A 13,269-nucleotide genomic window follows, 5' to 3' on the forward strand; every position below is an offset into this window, starting at 1 on the left:
TGAAGAACCTTCCAACTAACTGTTAGCATTTTGCCCTCTAATCTTGGTTCTGTATCATAGTTATTAATTGAATTATCTCAAACTAGATTGTACCTTGTTACATGGTGCTTTTCCAAAGCTCAAGGGATTTTTAGCATGTTTGCAGAGCTCAAGTTATAACCAGGAATCAGATGCTGGCCTCAATTTCTGACCTCACCTGATGTCTCTTTGACACCCATTTCTTTCCCCACCCCATCCCCTAGCTTCCTCCACCATCATTTCTATTGACCTTCTCTGACCACAGTGTGGTGTTTCTGCCCCAGCCTCTGGCTTGACCTCCAGCATTTGAGACCCCGTAAACTTTGTTATGACTGTAAGACCACCTTTGCTATTCTTTCTGAGCCTCCTCCAACCCCAAGCTGCTTGTCCTCCTTGCTTCTCATTTCTATTACCTCTCCCACCTCTCCACACTCAGTTCCAGGTGTTATATCCTACTAACTATATAGTACTTTCCATTATCAAAAGAACTTGTACGTGAAGGGCGGGGGTTGGCTTACTCATTGCTGTGCATAGCAAGGATTTTTGTCCTTGTTTGCCAACTACCAACCATTTGGTTGAGACGTTTACACACAATCTATCCCACGTTAGTGACTCTTGATACCTTAGGTCTCTTGCAAAGGCTGTCTTCAAGAAGAGCTTTAATCCTTGAGGTACGCAACCTAGCCAACATTATTATTATTATTAGGCCATGCTGAGCAGCTTGCAGGATCTTATTTCCCCAGCCAGGGATTGAACCCTGGCCCCCATATCAGTGGAAGCATGGAGTCCTAACCACTGGACTGACAGGGAATTCCCCAACCTAGCCAATTTAGGATGAAGATGACTCGGGTACTGTGCATTCTATCTCTGGCAGATGCTGCCATGGACAGAAAAAAAAAAAAAAGATGCTGCTAGTTTGTTACTTTACTCATATTTTCATCAAGTTGTTCACGGAAACTCATTAGTTCTCTTCCTTAAGAAAGATCCTGAAAGTGCTTTCTTCCTTTTGCTGCTGCACATTTTCTCTCTGCTAAGTCACAGTCTAATTTTTTTGACCAGTGACAATGATGGCAGATATAACTACATCTCTATGAAGCTTCCTTCCCTGAGGATGACCATGCCCTGGCTCTTTAGTGGATCAAAGGCCTGAGCCCTGGCCATCCTGCCACAGCCTGGGAAATGCCACCACCTCATTCCCAAGCGCTGACTACAAGGGGAGTGCTCGAGGGCCGGCGTCAGGGTGGCTTAAGAAATCTTTCCAGAATTTAGAGCGACAGAGCTTGAGGGCCACCATTCCAATCTTGTGGTTTTCCCCAGCTGCCATCACTGCTCCCAAAAGCTACTGCCTCATATTCCACATGTAACCAGGGACTTCCCTGGTGGCCCAGTGGTTAAGACTCCATGCTTCCAAAGCAGAGGGAACTTAAGATCCCACGTGCCATGTGGCGCAGCAAAAAAAAAAAAAAAAAAAAAAAAAGCTTATAAGAAAACATATTCCACATGGAACCACCCATCTGAGCCACTAAATGGACCACCCCAATGGTGCCTCTGCTAGAAAAGCTCCAGATACTCATAAATTAATGTCATTCTCCAGTTCATCATTTCTGGGATTCTTGAGAATGACCTACTTTAGTTAGGAATTCAAAAGTGATTTTTCTTAACTTAAAAAACAAAACAAAACCTGAACATGTTACCTTTTCCGCAGAAATTCTTGGAAAACTTTTTCTTGGCTCCTAGAATCAATTCCAATTTCAAATATTACACCCTCATTAATATACACCTTTTCATATTCTGTTTTATCTTCATGCCTCAAATTTTTCTCTGGGTTTCTTAGGGCATCGGTGGCTTTTGGGGGATTGAAATTCATTCTCAGGCAATTTTCCTCCTAATAATTTTTGAAATTTAAGCCTTCTTTGTGTACATTTCCAGTCTTGCTTCCTTTCCTATGATGTGTTCTTTTTAATTTGGGGGCCTTTATTACATATAAATTACATACATAGACACATGCACATACATATACCTACATATCTTGGTCCTGTGACTTAGTCATACAGGTTTGTCTTTCTCTGCTTTTTTTTTTTTTTTTCTGAGCAGAAATTTAGTCCTGGGATTAATTTCTGAAGTTCAGTTTTTTCTATTTTAACTATTTTGATTTATAAATAACATTTTGATACTTCTAGGAATTAGGGATAGTCATGTGCATTACCCATCCCCCTAAACCCTGTGAGCTCCACCCATCTGCAACCTGCAGCGCATCACTGAGTGTCACCACCTGGCTTCCAGCTACCTGGGCACCTCCATTCTGCCTGCCCCACTCCCCTGAGAAGTGTCGAAGGCCATGACCTTTGCATGTCTCAGCATTTATCCATTCAGTGTTCTAGTCTTTCAGGGGTCTGCCCCTTCTGTGGGCAACTAATTTGAACCAAGATGCTCATAAGCAATGCTAGTATTTTTCTTTAATTGGTGGTAACTTGAAACCAGGAGGGAAGCAGGTGTGCGGAATATTTCCCAGCCCCTCCCCAGTCACGGTAGATAACCCCTACCACCCTTGCACAAGGTTGGCTCTCAGGGACTCCACCCCTCCGTCAGATCTCAAAATACCCCTGTGCCAGTCGGTGGAAAACCAGAGGTAAGCCAGGCCTGTTTCATGAGTTGGTCCTTGGACAATGGGAAAAACAGCCGTGTCTTGATAGCTACCTGTGGGGGAGAGATGGGAAAACAAGCAGAATAACGACTCTGGTGAGCACCTATCAGAGGGACCCCACTCCACAGCCAAAAAGAAACCAGAAATCAAGGGCACGTAGGTCCACATTCTGGATGATGTCAAGCTGAATGGAAGCGGGGAGATAATGGCATCAAAATCATAGAGGGACAGAGAGGTGGTCAGGAGTCACTGGGTTGGGGATGAGTGGGAAGGATGTGGGTGAAGAGAGCTCGAGGTGGAGGCTGATCCTGATGAAGAAAGGTCAGAAGGGTCAGAGGCAGGGCAGGCTATACTTTCTAGCTAAATGCTGTGGTTCTTGTGTGCTTCAGCCACTTTGGAAACAGTAAGGTAATTAATTAAGCTATGGTATAGATGTGAAGTTGAACCTGGTAGCTCTTTGGGAGAAATAAATGTGTCCATTGTCATTTAGAACAGAAAAAGCACTCCTGTTTTCTTTCCACGCTTTCATCATGATCCTTGGAAAGCTATGAGCATCTCACAAACCCTTCCAGATTGCTTTTGAAGCCAGAGTCTTCCCCTGATGAGGGTATGTGCTGACATAGAAGGCAATTGAAGGTGGTGGGACTGGGGTGAGAATCCTGAGGGTATGGGGCAGTATCTTCAAAGAGTCCCAAAGATTTTTGTGGGTTTTTTTTTTTTGCCACAATAGTATGGATGATTCACACAGCTCTAGTTCAGTGTCCATAGTGGGCAAGAACATAACAGGTATTTTGTATTGCTTATTCAAGAAATCTGTGTATGTGACACAGATTTATAGTGGTCTTATCTTCTGGGAACTTAACTCAGTTTTATCTTAATCTTAGTTCAGGCACTATAGTTATTATTGACAGTTCTTTTTATTGGCAATTATTATTCTTGACCATCTGCTGGAAAACTCAGTCAAACCTAACTGAGTTGGGAGGTGCAACAGAAAAGAGTAGGAACTGGACAGCTAAGTAGACCTGCTTTCACGTCCTTGCTTTGCCATTGCTTCACTGTGTTGCTATGGGCAAGTGCTCCAAGCCTTAGTTTTTCTCATGGTGAAAGGGGATGTCATTACCTCCCTGGTAGGACTGTTGTCCAGACTGAAAGTGAGGTATGTAAGGAGAGAGTTCTTAGCTTTAATTGCACAGATAATAGTTTCAGGATGGAATTTAATAACTGGGTAGACCTTACATAACAGTCAGCTGGAACCTGTCTGAAAATGTTAGTGCCGCTATCTTTTCTATAATTTTGTGTTTATTCTGGACTTCTCCAGAATTTGAGCTTTTCCATTCCCACCCATTTATTTTAACATAATGTTAAAGCATCTCCTATCTAAGCTTCTTAGCATAGTATAGAAGGCCCCACATATCTTGGCTCTGGCCTACCTCAAGACTCTTTACTCCTCCTTCATAATTACAGCAGTTTCTTAACAAACCATGATATTTAACACCCCTCCCCCCATTCCTTTGCATGCATTGTTTTCTTTATCTGTGTTCTCCTCCAACACCAGGTAAATTCCAATTCATCCTTAAAAATACTCAGCTGTCCCTGACCATTGATTTGTTCCTTTGTTCCTTCAACAAGCATTTATCATCCTATTGTTTGTTAGGAACCCTGTTCCTAACGTTAACTGTATAAGATAAGACAATGCTGTAAAACCTTCATGGAATCCCCTAAAAAGAGTTAATCATTTCCTTATTGTACATACCTAGTGTGTATTTCTCTCCCATAGTGTACTGTATTGTCATTATTTGTTGATTAGTTTCTCTTTCCAGTAAGACTCAGTTCCTCAAGGACAAGGTCTAAATCTTAATCATTTTTTCCCTTTTGCATAGTACCTGTACCATAGTAATTACTCAGAAAGGTTTGTTGAAATAAACTGAATTATAAGCAAAAGATATAGAAATGGTGTAGTCCTAAATTCCGAAGTTTACTTGCATAGAAGGAGTGCCCAAAACGATTGGTACAGATAACAAATTGTAAGCAGAAGGGATGTGAGTGTGGGTTGGCGTTGAGGAAGATTTCATCAAGGGACTGTGGGTCTTGAGTTAGACCTTAAAGAACAGGTAAGTTTGAAAGAGATGAGAAAGCAGTGGGGGATGAACACAGCATGTTCAAAGGCTAGCGGCCAAATACTGGAACAGAAGATTTTGTTGGCCAAAAGGCTGAACTGCTAGAGAAATATTAAGGTGTGCCATAGGAAGGAATCTCAGACCCACAAGGCTCTCAAAATAATAAAGAGAGTCCCTTGACTTTCTCTAAGGCCTTGCATCTTTCTAAGCACTTACACTTTACTCTCTTGAGTGTTATCCTGTGAAGTAGGCAGAGAAGGTAGGCATTATTATCACCAATTTACAGACCAGGAAATTGAGGTCAGAAAAGATATGAGACTTCCCAAGTCTCACAGCTAGCAAGTGAAGGGCCTGGACAAGAAGCCAGGTCTTGTGAATGATTCTCTCCCATCCACACTCTTCTCTGCCTTTTGATGTGGGGGATGCCCATGAGCCGTGATCCCCAAGAGAGACAAGACAAGAGAACAGAGCTCCAGATGAGGTACCTACAGTGCTCTTGGCCTTGTGCAGAAGAGCCCCTCCCGCCAGGCTCCCGCTCTCAACATCACATACACAAAATGTGAGCCTGGATAGCCTGGAGTTCAATCTCACCGAAGTGACCTGGTTTATTCTCCCCATTACTACTCAACAGAGTGAAACAGAGGCTAGAGGAAGGCTCCTTTCTCCTTGTTTGGAGAACCAAGGACCTGCATCATGGAGAGAAGCTGGACCAGGTGATTACTCATTTATTCTAGTAATTAAAAAACATCCATTCTCATTTTGTGAACTGTTTTGTTCCTTAGTGAAGTATAAGCTATTTAGTAGCTATTGAGACATTTGTTCATTTATTTATATACCTACTCATTCATTTATCCAGGTGGAGGAGGCAAGGTGTGTGTTAACCCACCGTAAACTATTTAATACTTTTGTCTGAAATCAAATAGTTGCTTCCTCATTTCTTAGTAGGAATGATCTTTATGTGGCCAACTTTCACTACACTGTTTCTCTGAATGACACATTTTCTTTGGAAAAGAGAACTATCTATTCCAAAGATTTAATAAGTTGTTTTTCACACTCACATTTAAAGAATATTGTGCAATCTTTTTTTTGGCCGCACTGCATGGCATCTGGGATCTTAGTTCCCCTACCAGGGATCAAACCCGTGTCCCTTGCAGTGGAAGAACAGAGTCCTAACCACTGGACTGCCAGGGAATTCCCTGTAATCTTCTTCTGACATTTTAAAGAATGAAATAAATTTTCCTGTTAGGACTGGTAATCCATAGGAAAAGTACTCCTGCTGGTATGATATTACTCATGGCATGTGACGTTCTACTTTCCAGTGGCAACTTTTTTCTCTTTCTTACTGTCTGTCCTACTTGTTTCTATTCCCTTTTCTCCCCTCTGCCACCTCACCCCACCTTCCCTTCTTGGACTTTCTGGAGCGTCTGGCAGTTAAATCCCTCACATTTGGACCAAAAGTCTTTTCTCAATATCTTCTAACAGATCATTCTATCTCCTGGAAAAAACCTTTCCTAAAATCTTGCTTTATTTGACAAACTTCAGAACAGATGGTCTACTAATAAAGTCAGGTTTGAGTGCAGAATTAAAGGAATATGTGAATAATGAATGCAAAAAACCCTGCTATCATTGAAAAGGCTATTTAAGCCCTAACAGTGCATACAAACATTTACTTGGTTATATCAAAATCTACTCAGGTATTTATATCACATTGCTAGGGCTCCAGACTAACATTTTTAGCCTACTGTTAGTGGTATCATTGAAAATTTCCTGCTCATGGAATAAACTCAAGAATGCAACCCTAACTCTTGAATCGGCTTTGATCAAAAAATATACCATTTGCAAGAGAAAACCAGTTTGAGTAAAATGATCATATATTTGTTTCCTACCTGCTACATACTCATTGAGGTCCTTCAGCGATGGTGCAAAATAGCCCAGTTCTAAGAGACAGTGTCCATCCACTTAGGTCTATAAGTTCTGCACTCATCCATATGTATAGAGATGTCTATATATAGGTTATGTAAGGCAGTGGGGAAATCACCTTTCTGTCAGTTTTAATAATTAACTTTCATTAACTTTTACAACAATGGAAAGACTCCAGTGTGGTCTTGACCTTTGAGACTCTGATCAGCAGATGGGATGATGACAACAGCTTCCTCAAGTTCCTTGTGAGATTATACCTCTCATTGTACTTGTATGTGTGTGTGTGGATTTCATCAGTCTGCAGAGATTTGCACAGCTTATGTGTACACAGAAGTAAAAAAAAAAAAAAAAAAAAATCTCAGCAAGGGTTATCTTCTTGACATTTTACCTACTAGTTTAGATGGGAGTTGAGAGGTGTTACTTCTTGGCTGGATCACTCCAAAGAACGCTCATGAGATGCAAAAGAGTGGTGCACAGGCTAACTCTTGGTGTGATAAAGGCCCTTCTTAGGAAGCTCTCCTAACTCCAGGCCACAGGCCTCTGTTTTCCCTCTAATTTCTGCCTCGACCACCGCTCCTGCTAAGGGCAGCAAACCCTACGTTGGTAACTCCAATGAGTGTTTTGAATCCTCATCTTACTTAACCTCTTAGCATTTGACTGTGCTGACTACTCGTCCTGGAAAACCTCTCTTTTAAAAATCTTAATTTTTTAAATCACACCTCTCCCCATTTTCACCTCATGCTTCTTCGCCAACTCCTCTTCTATCCAACTCTTTTTTTTTTTTTTAGGCATTCCGCTCTGTCCTGGACTCCCTTCTCTTGCTACCAGCTTGAGTCCTTGGACTCTATTCAATAAAAACTGATGAGGCCGGACAAGAAATTCAGGCAAGGTTTTACTGGGGCCCCTGCTGCAGCAGCATGAGGGAGCAAAAACAAGCAACAAGTTCCTTTGCTCGCTACCTGAGGAGGGCGGGCTGGGTCCTTAAACGGGGCGAGGACAGGGCTCAGTTGGTGAGTCTGGGTCGGACCGGAGCAGCGGCTTGGGTGGGCGGCCCATCTCCATGGGGGTCCTGTGTGCAGGGATCGTGCACAGGACCCTGCTTTTTTATTCCCGGGACCTCAGAAGTGGCAGTTGGTTTGTGGCCTTTTTGTAACTTATTCATAATTTGCCCCAACTGCGCATGCACGCAGTTATTTTTAGTCCCTTATAGTTTGCATTCTGTTGCTGGAGGAGACGTTTGTCCGGGTGCAAATGCAAGCATTCTGGTAGATACGGGTCCCAGATCCCAGCCTATCTTATTCTCTCTCTTTATCTTCTTGCTCTAAGAGTCCCGTGGCTCCCAGGGACTTTCAGATTTCTAAATCCAGCCCTCCGGATCCACGTATTTAACTGCGTACCCAATATCTCTGCTTAGACTTGACACGTGCGGATCTGAACTCTTGATCTTTCCTCCCCAATCTGCTTCATCTCTAGTTTTCCCCATTCTAGTAAAGAACCCCACCCCAACTCATGTCAGAAATCTGAGTCATTTTGCCGCTTTCTCTTACAAACAATCGCCTCACCCCCAGCCAATGCGTCATCACCAAGTCCTGCTGAATCTGCCTCCAAAATATGTCACAAATTTTCATCGCACTTTTGCCTCCCTAGCCTAAGTCACCACCATCCCCCGCAAGAGCCTCTTGCCGCACTTCTCGCTTCCTCTCTTAGCCCTCCCAGTCTCTTTACCACCCAATAGTTAGAATCATCTTTTCATGCTGGGACTCTTCAGGGAACTAATGATGGTACTTAGGATAAAAGACTCCAAAGTCTTGCATGATAACCTCTTGCCCAACTCTCCAACCTCATCTGGCTCTGCTTTGCCTATTTTTCTTCCTTCCAACCATAGTGGCATCTTTAGTGCCCTGAACTGCCTGCCCCTTCAAGGCATAGTTTCCTCTGCTTTAATGCTCTCTTCCCTCCCTTTCTGTCTGGCTGTTCAATATCACTTCCTCAGAGAGAAGCACTTTGACTCCCAAATCTAAGTGAATTCCTCTTGTGGTATTTCTCTCATAGCGTCCTGTACTTTCCTAAAGTATCATCATAATTTAAAAATAAACAATTATTTTTGCAAGTACTTGTTTAATGTTTGGCTCCCTCATTCAAATAAAAGCTCCATACAGGCAGTGACCTTGACTGTCTTATTCACTACTCTGTCCCCAGTACCTAGAATGAATCTACCACAGAACTGGTTGAATGACGGTTAAATGAGTGAATTATATTTGGTACAACAAAATTCCAAGAGAATTTGGACAAGTCACTAGAGTTTATTCTAAATTAATCCAACCTGTATTTTTACATTTGGCTCAAACATGTACTAACTGTGTAACTGAATTAGTTGTGTCATCATTTAAAGTACATAATACTGCTTTTTTTAAAGAAAAATGTACAGTGTACAAACTATATATGAAATAAATAAGCTACAATATATTGTACAATACATATATTGTACAATACAGGGAATATAGCCAATATTTTATAGCTATACGTGGAATACAGCCTTTAAAAATTGTGAATTACTAAGTTGTACACCTGAAACATATAATATTGTACATCAATTATACCTCAAAGCAAAGAACAGCACTTATTCAGACCTACTGTGCATTGATCAAATTGTGTTTTTAGGTTTGTTGCTGAGAGAACTGGAAAACGTTGCATATAAAGATAGAATTTCAGAACCATTGATCAGATGAAAAATTATTTTAGAACAAATAAGAGAGTTTTGAAAGGTTTATGGATACAAGCTGAACAAAGACAAATCAAAAGCATTCCTATAGGGCTTCCCTGGTGGAGCAGTGGTTGAGAGTCCACCTGCCGATGCGGGGGACACGGGTTCGTGCCCGGGTCCAGGAAGATCCCACATGCCATGGAGCGGCTAGGCCTGTGAGCCATGGCCGCTAAGCCTGCGTGTCCGGAGCCTGTGCTCCACAGTGAGCGAGGCCACAACAGTGAGAGGCCCGCATACTGCAAAAAAAAAAAAAAAAAAGCATTCCTATATACTAACAATAACCAAATTTTAAAATGTAATAGAAAGATACCACTGGTAATAGCAACAAAAGTTACAGAGATAAGTAGGAATACATTGTTTTTTGAATTTTATTTTATTTATTTTTTATACAGCAGACTCTTATTAGTTATCCATTTTATACATATTAGTGTATATATGTCAGTCCCAATCTCCCAATTCATCCCACCACCACCACCCCTGCCACTTTCCCCCCTTGGTGTCCATACGTTTGTTCTCTACATCTGTGTCTCAATTTCTGCCCTGCAAACCAGTTCACCTGTACCATTTTTCTAGGTTCCACATACATGCGTTAATATACGATATTTGTTTTTCTCTTTCTGACTTACTTCACTCTGTATGACAGTCTCTAGGTCCATCTACGTCTCTACAAATGACCCAGTTTCGTTCCTTTTTATGGCCGAGTAATATTCCATTGTATATATGTACCACATCTTCTTTTTTTTTCTTTTATTTTTGTGGTACGCGGGCCTCTCACCGCTGTGGCCTCTCCCGTTGTGGAGCACAGGCTCCGGACGCGCAGGCCCAGTGGCCATGGCCCATGAGCCCAGCCGCTCTGCGGCATGCGGGATCCTCCCAGACCAGGGCATGAACCCGCGTCCCCTGCATCAGCAGGCGGACTCCCAACCACTGCGCCACCAGGGAAGCCCTGTACCATATCTTCTTTATCCATTCGTCTGTCGATGGGCATTTAGGTTGCTTCCATGACCTGGCTATTGTAAATAGAGCTGCAGTGAACATTGGGGTGCATGTGTCTTTTTCAATTATGGTTTTCTCTGGGTATATGCCCAGTAGTGGGATTGCTGGGTCATATGGTAATTCTATTTTTATTTTTTTAAGGAACCTCCATACTGTTCTCCATAGTGGCTGTATCCAATTACATTCCCACCAACAGTGCAAGAGGGTTCCCTTTTCTCCACACCCTCTCCACCATTTGTTGTTTATAGATTTTCTGATGATGCCCATTCTAACTGGTGTGAGGTGATACCTCGTAGTTTTGATTTGCATTTTTCTAATAATTAGTGATGTTGAGCAGCTTTTCCTGTGCTTCTTGGCCATCTGTGTGTCTTCTTTGGAGAAATATCTGTTTAGGTCTTCTGCCCATTTTTTGATTGGGTTGTTTGTATTTTTAATATTGAGCTGCATGAGCTGTTTATATATTTTGAAGATTAATCCTTTGTCTGTTGATTTGTTTGCAAATATTTTCTCCCATTCTGAGGGTCGTCTTTTTGTCTTGTTTGTAGTTTCCTTTGCTTTGCGAAAGCTTTTAAGTTTCATTGGGTCCTATTTGTTTATTTTTGTTTTTATTTCCATTACTCTAGGAGGTGGATCAAAAAAGACCTTGCTGTGATTTATGTCAAAGAGTGTTCTTTTGTTTTCCTCTAAGAGTTTTATAGTGTCCTGTCTTACATTTAGCTCTTTAATCCATTTTGAGTTTATTTTTGTGTATGGTGTTAAGAAGTGTTCTAATTTCATTCTTTTACATGTAGCTGTCCAGTTTTCTCAGCACCACTTATTGAAGAGACTGTCTTTTCTCCATTGTATATCCTTGCCTTCTTTGTCAAAGATTAGTTGACCATAGGCGCATGGGTTTATCTCTGGGCTTTGTATCTTGTTCCATTGATCTATGTTTCTGTTTATGTGCCAGTACTATATTGTCTTGATTACTGTAGCTTTGTAGTATAGTCTGAAGTCAGGGAGCCTGATTCCTCCAGCTCCGTTTTTTTCCCTCAAGACTGCTTTGGCTATTCGGGGTCTTTTGTGTCTCCATACAAATTAAAAATTTTTTTGTTCTCGTTCTGTAAAATATGCCACTGGTAATTTGATAGGGATTGCATTGAATCTGTAGATTGCTTTGGGTCGTATAGTCATTTTCACAATATTGATTCTTCCAGTCCAAGAACATGGTATATCTCTCCACCTGCTTGGGTCATCTTTGATTTCTTCATCAGTGTCTTATAGTTTTCTGCATACAGGTCTTTTACCTCCTTAGGTAGGTTTATTCCTAGGTATTTTATTCTTTTTGTTGCAGTGGTGAATGGGATTGTTCCCTTAATTTTTCTTTCTGATCTTTCGTTGTTAATATATAGGAATGCAAGAGATTTGCATTAATTTTTTTTTTTTTTTTTTTTTTTTTTTGCGGTATGCGGGCCTCTCACTGTTGTGGCCTCTCCCGTTGCGGAGCACAGGCTCCGGACGCGCAGGCCTAGCGGCCATGGCTCACGGGCCTAGTTGCTCCACGGCATGTGGGATCTTCCCGGACCGGGGCATGAACCCGTGTCTCCTGCATCGGCAGGCGGATTCTCAACCACTGCGCCACCAGGGAAGCCCTGCATTAATTTTGTATCCTGCAATTTATCAAATTCATTGACTAGCTCTAGTAGTTTTCTGGTGGCATCTCTAGGATTCTCTATGTATAGTATCATGTCATCTGCAAACAGTGACAGTTTTACTTCTTCTTTTCTGATTTGGATTCCTTTTATTTCTTTTTCTTCTCTGATTGCTGTGGCTAGGACTTCCAAAACTATGTTGAATAATAGTGGTGAAAGTGGGCACCCTTTTCTTGTTCCTGATCTTAGAGTAAATGCTTTCAGTTTTCCACCATTGAGAATGATGTTTGCTGTGGGTTTGTCCTATATGGCCTTTATTATGTTGAGATAGGTTCCCTGTATGTCGACTTTCTGGAGAATTTTTATCATAAATGGGTATAGAATTTTGTCATAAGCCTTTTCTGCATCTATTGAGATGATCATATGGTTTTTATTCTTCAATTTCTTAATATGGTGTATCACATTGATTGATTTGCATATATTGAAGAATCCTTGTATCCTTGGGATAAATCTCACTTGATCATGGTGTATGATCCTTTTAATGTGTTGTTGGATTTTGTTTGCTAGTATTTTGTTGAGGATTTTTGCATCTATATTCATCAGTGATATTGGTCTGTAATTTCCTTTCTATGTAGTATCTTTGTCTGGTTTTGGTATCAGGGTGATGGTGGCCTCATAGAATGAGTTTGGAAGTGGTCCTTCCTCTGCAATTTTTTGGAAGAGTTTGAGAAGGATGGGTGTTAGCTCTTCTCTAAATGTTTGCTAGAATTCACCTGTGAAGCTATCTGGTTCTGGACTTTTGTTTATTGGAAGATTTTTAATCCCAGTTTCAATTTCATTAGTTGTGATTTGTCTGTTCATATTTTCTATTTCTCCCTGGTTCAGTCTTGGAAATTTATACCTTTCTAAGAATTTGTCCATTTCTTCCAGGTTTTCCATTTTATTGACATAGAGTTGCTTGTAGTAGTCTCTTAGGATGCTTTGTATTTTTGTGGTGTCTGTTGTAACTTTTCCTTTTTCATTTCTAATTTTATTGATTTAAGTCCTCTCCCTCTTTTCCTTGATGAGTCTGGCTAAAGGTTTGTCAGTTTTGTTTATCTTCTCAAAGAACCAGTTTTTATTTTTATTGATCTTTGCTCTTGTTTTCTTTGTTTGTATTTCATTTATTTCTGCTCTGAT

This window comes from Kogia breviceps, chromosome 9, assembly GCF_026419965.1.
Source record: "Kogia breviceps isolate mKogBre1 chromosome 9, mKogBre1 haplotype 1, whole genome shotgun sequence".
Taxonomy (NCBI): domain Eukaryota; kingdom Metazoa; phylum Chordata; class Mammalia; order Artiodactyla; family Physeteridae; genus Kogia; species Kogia breviceps.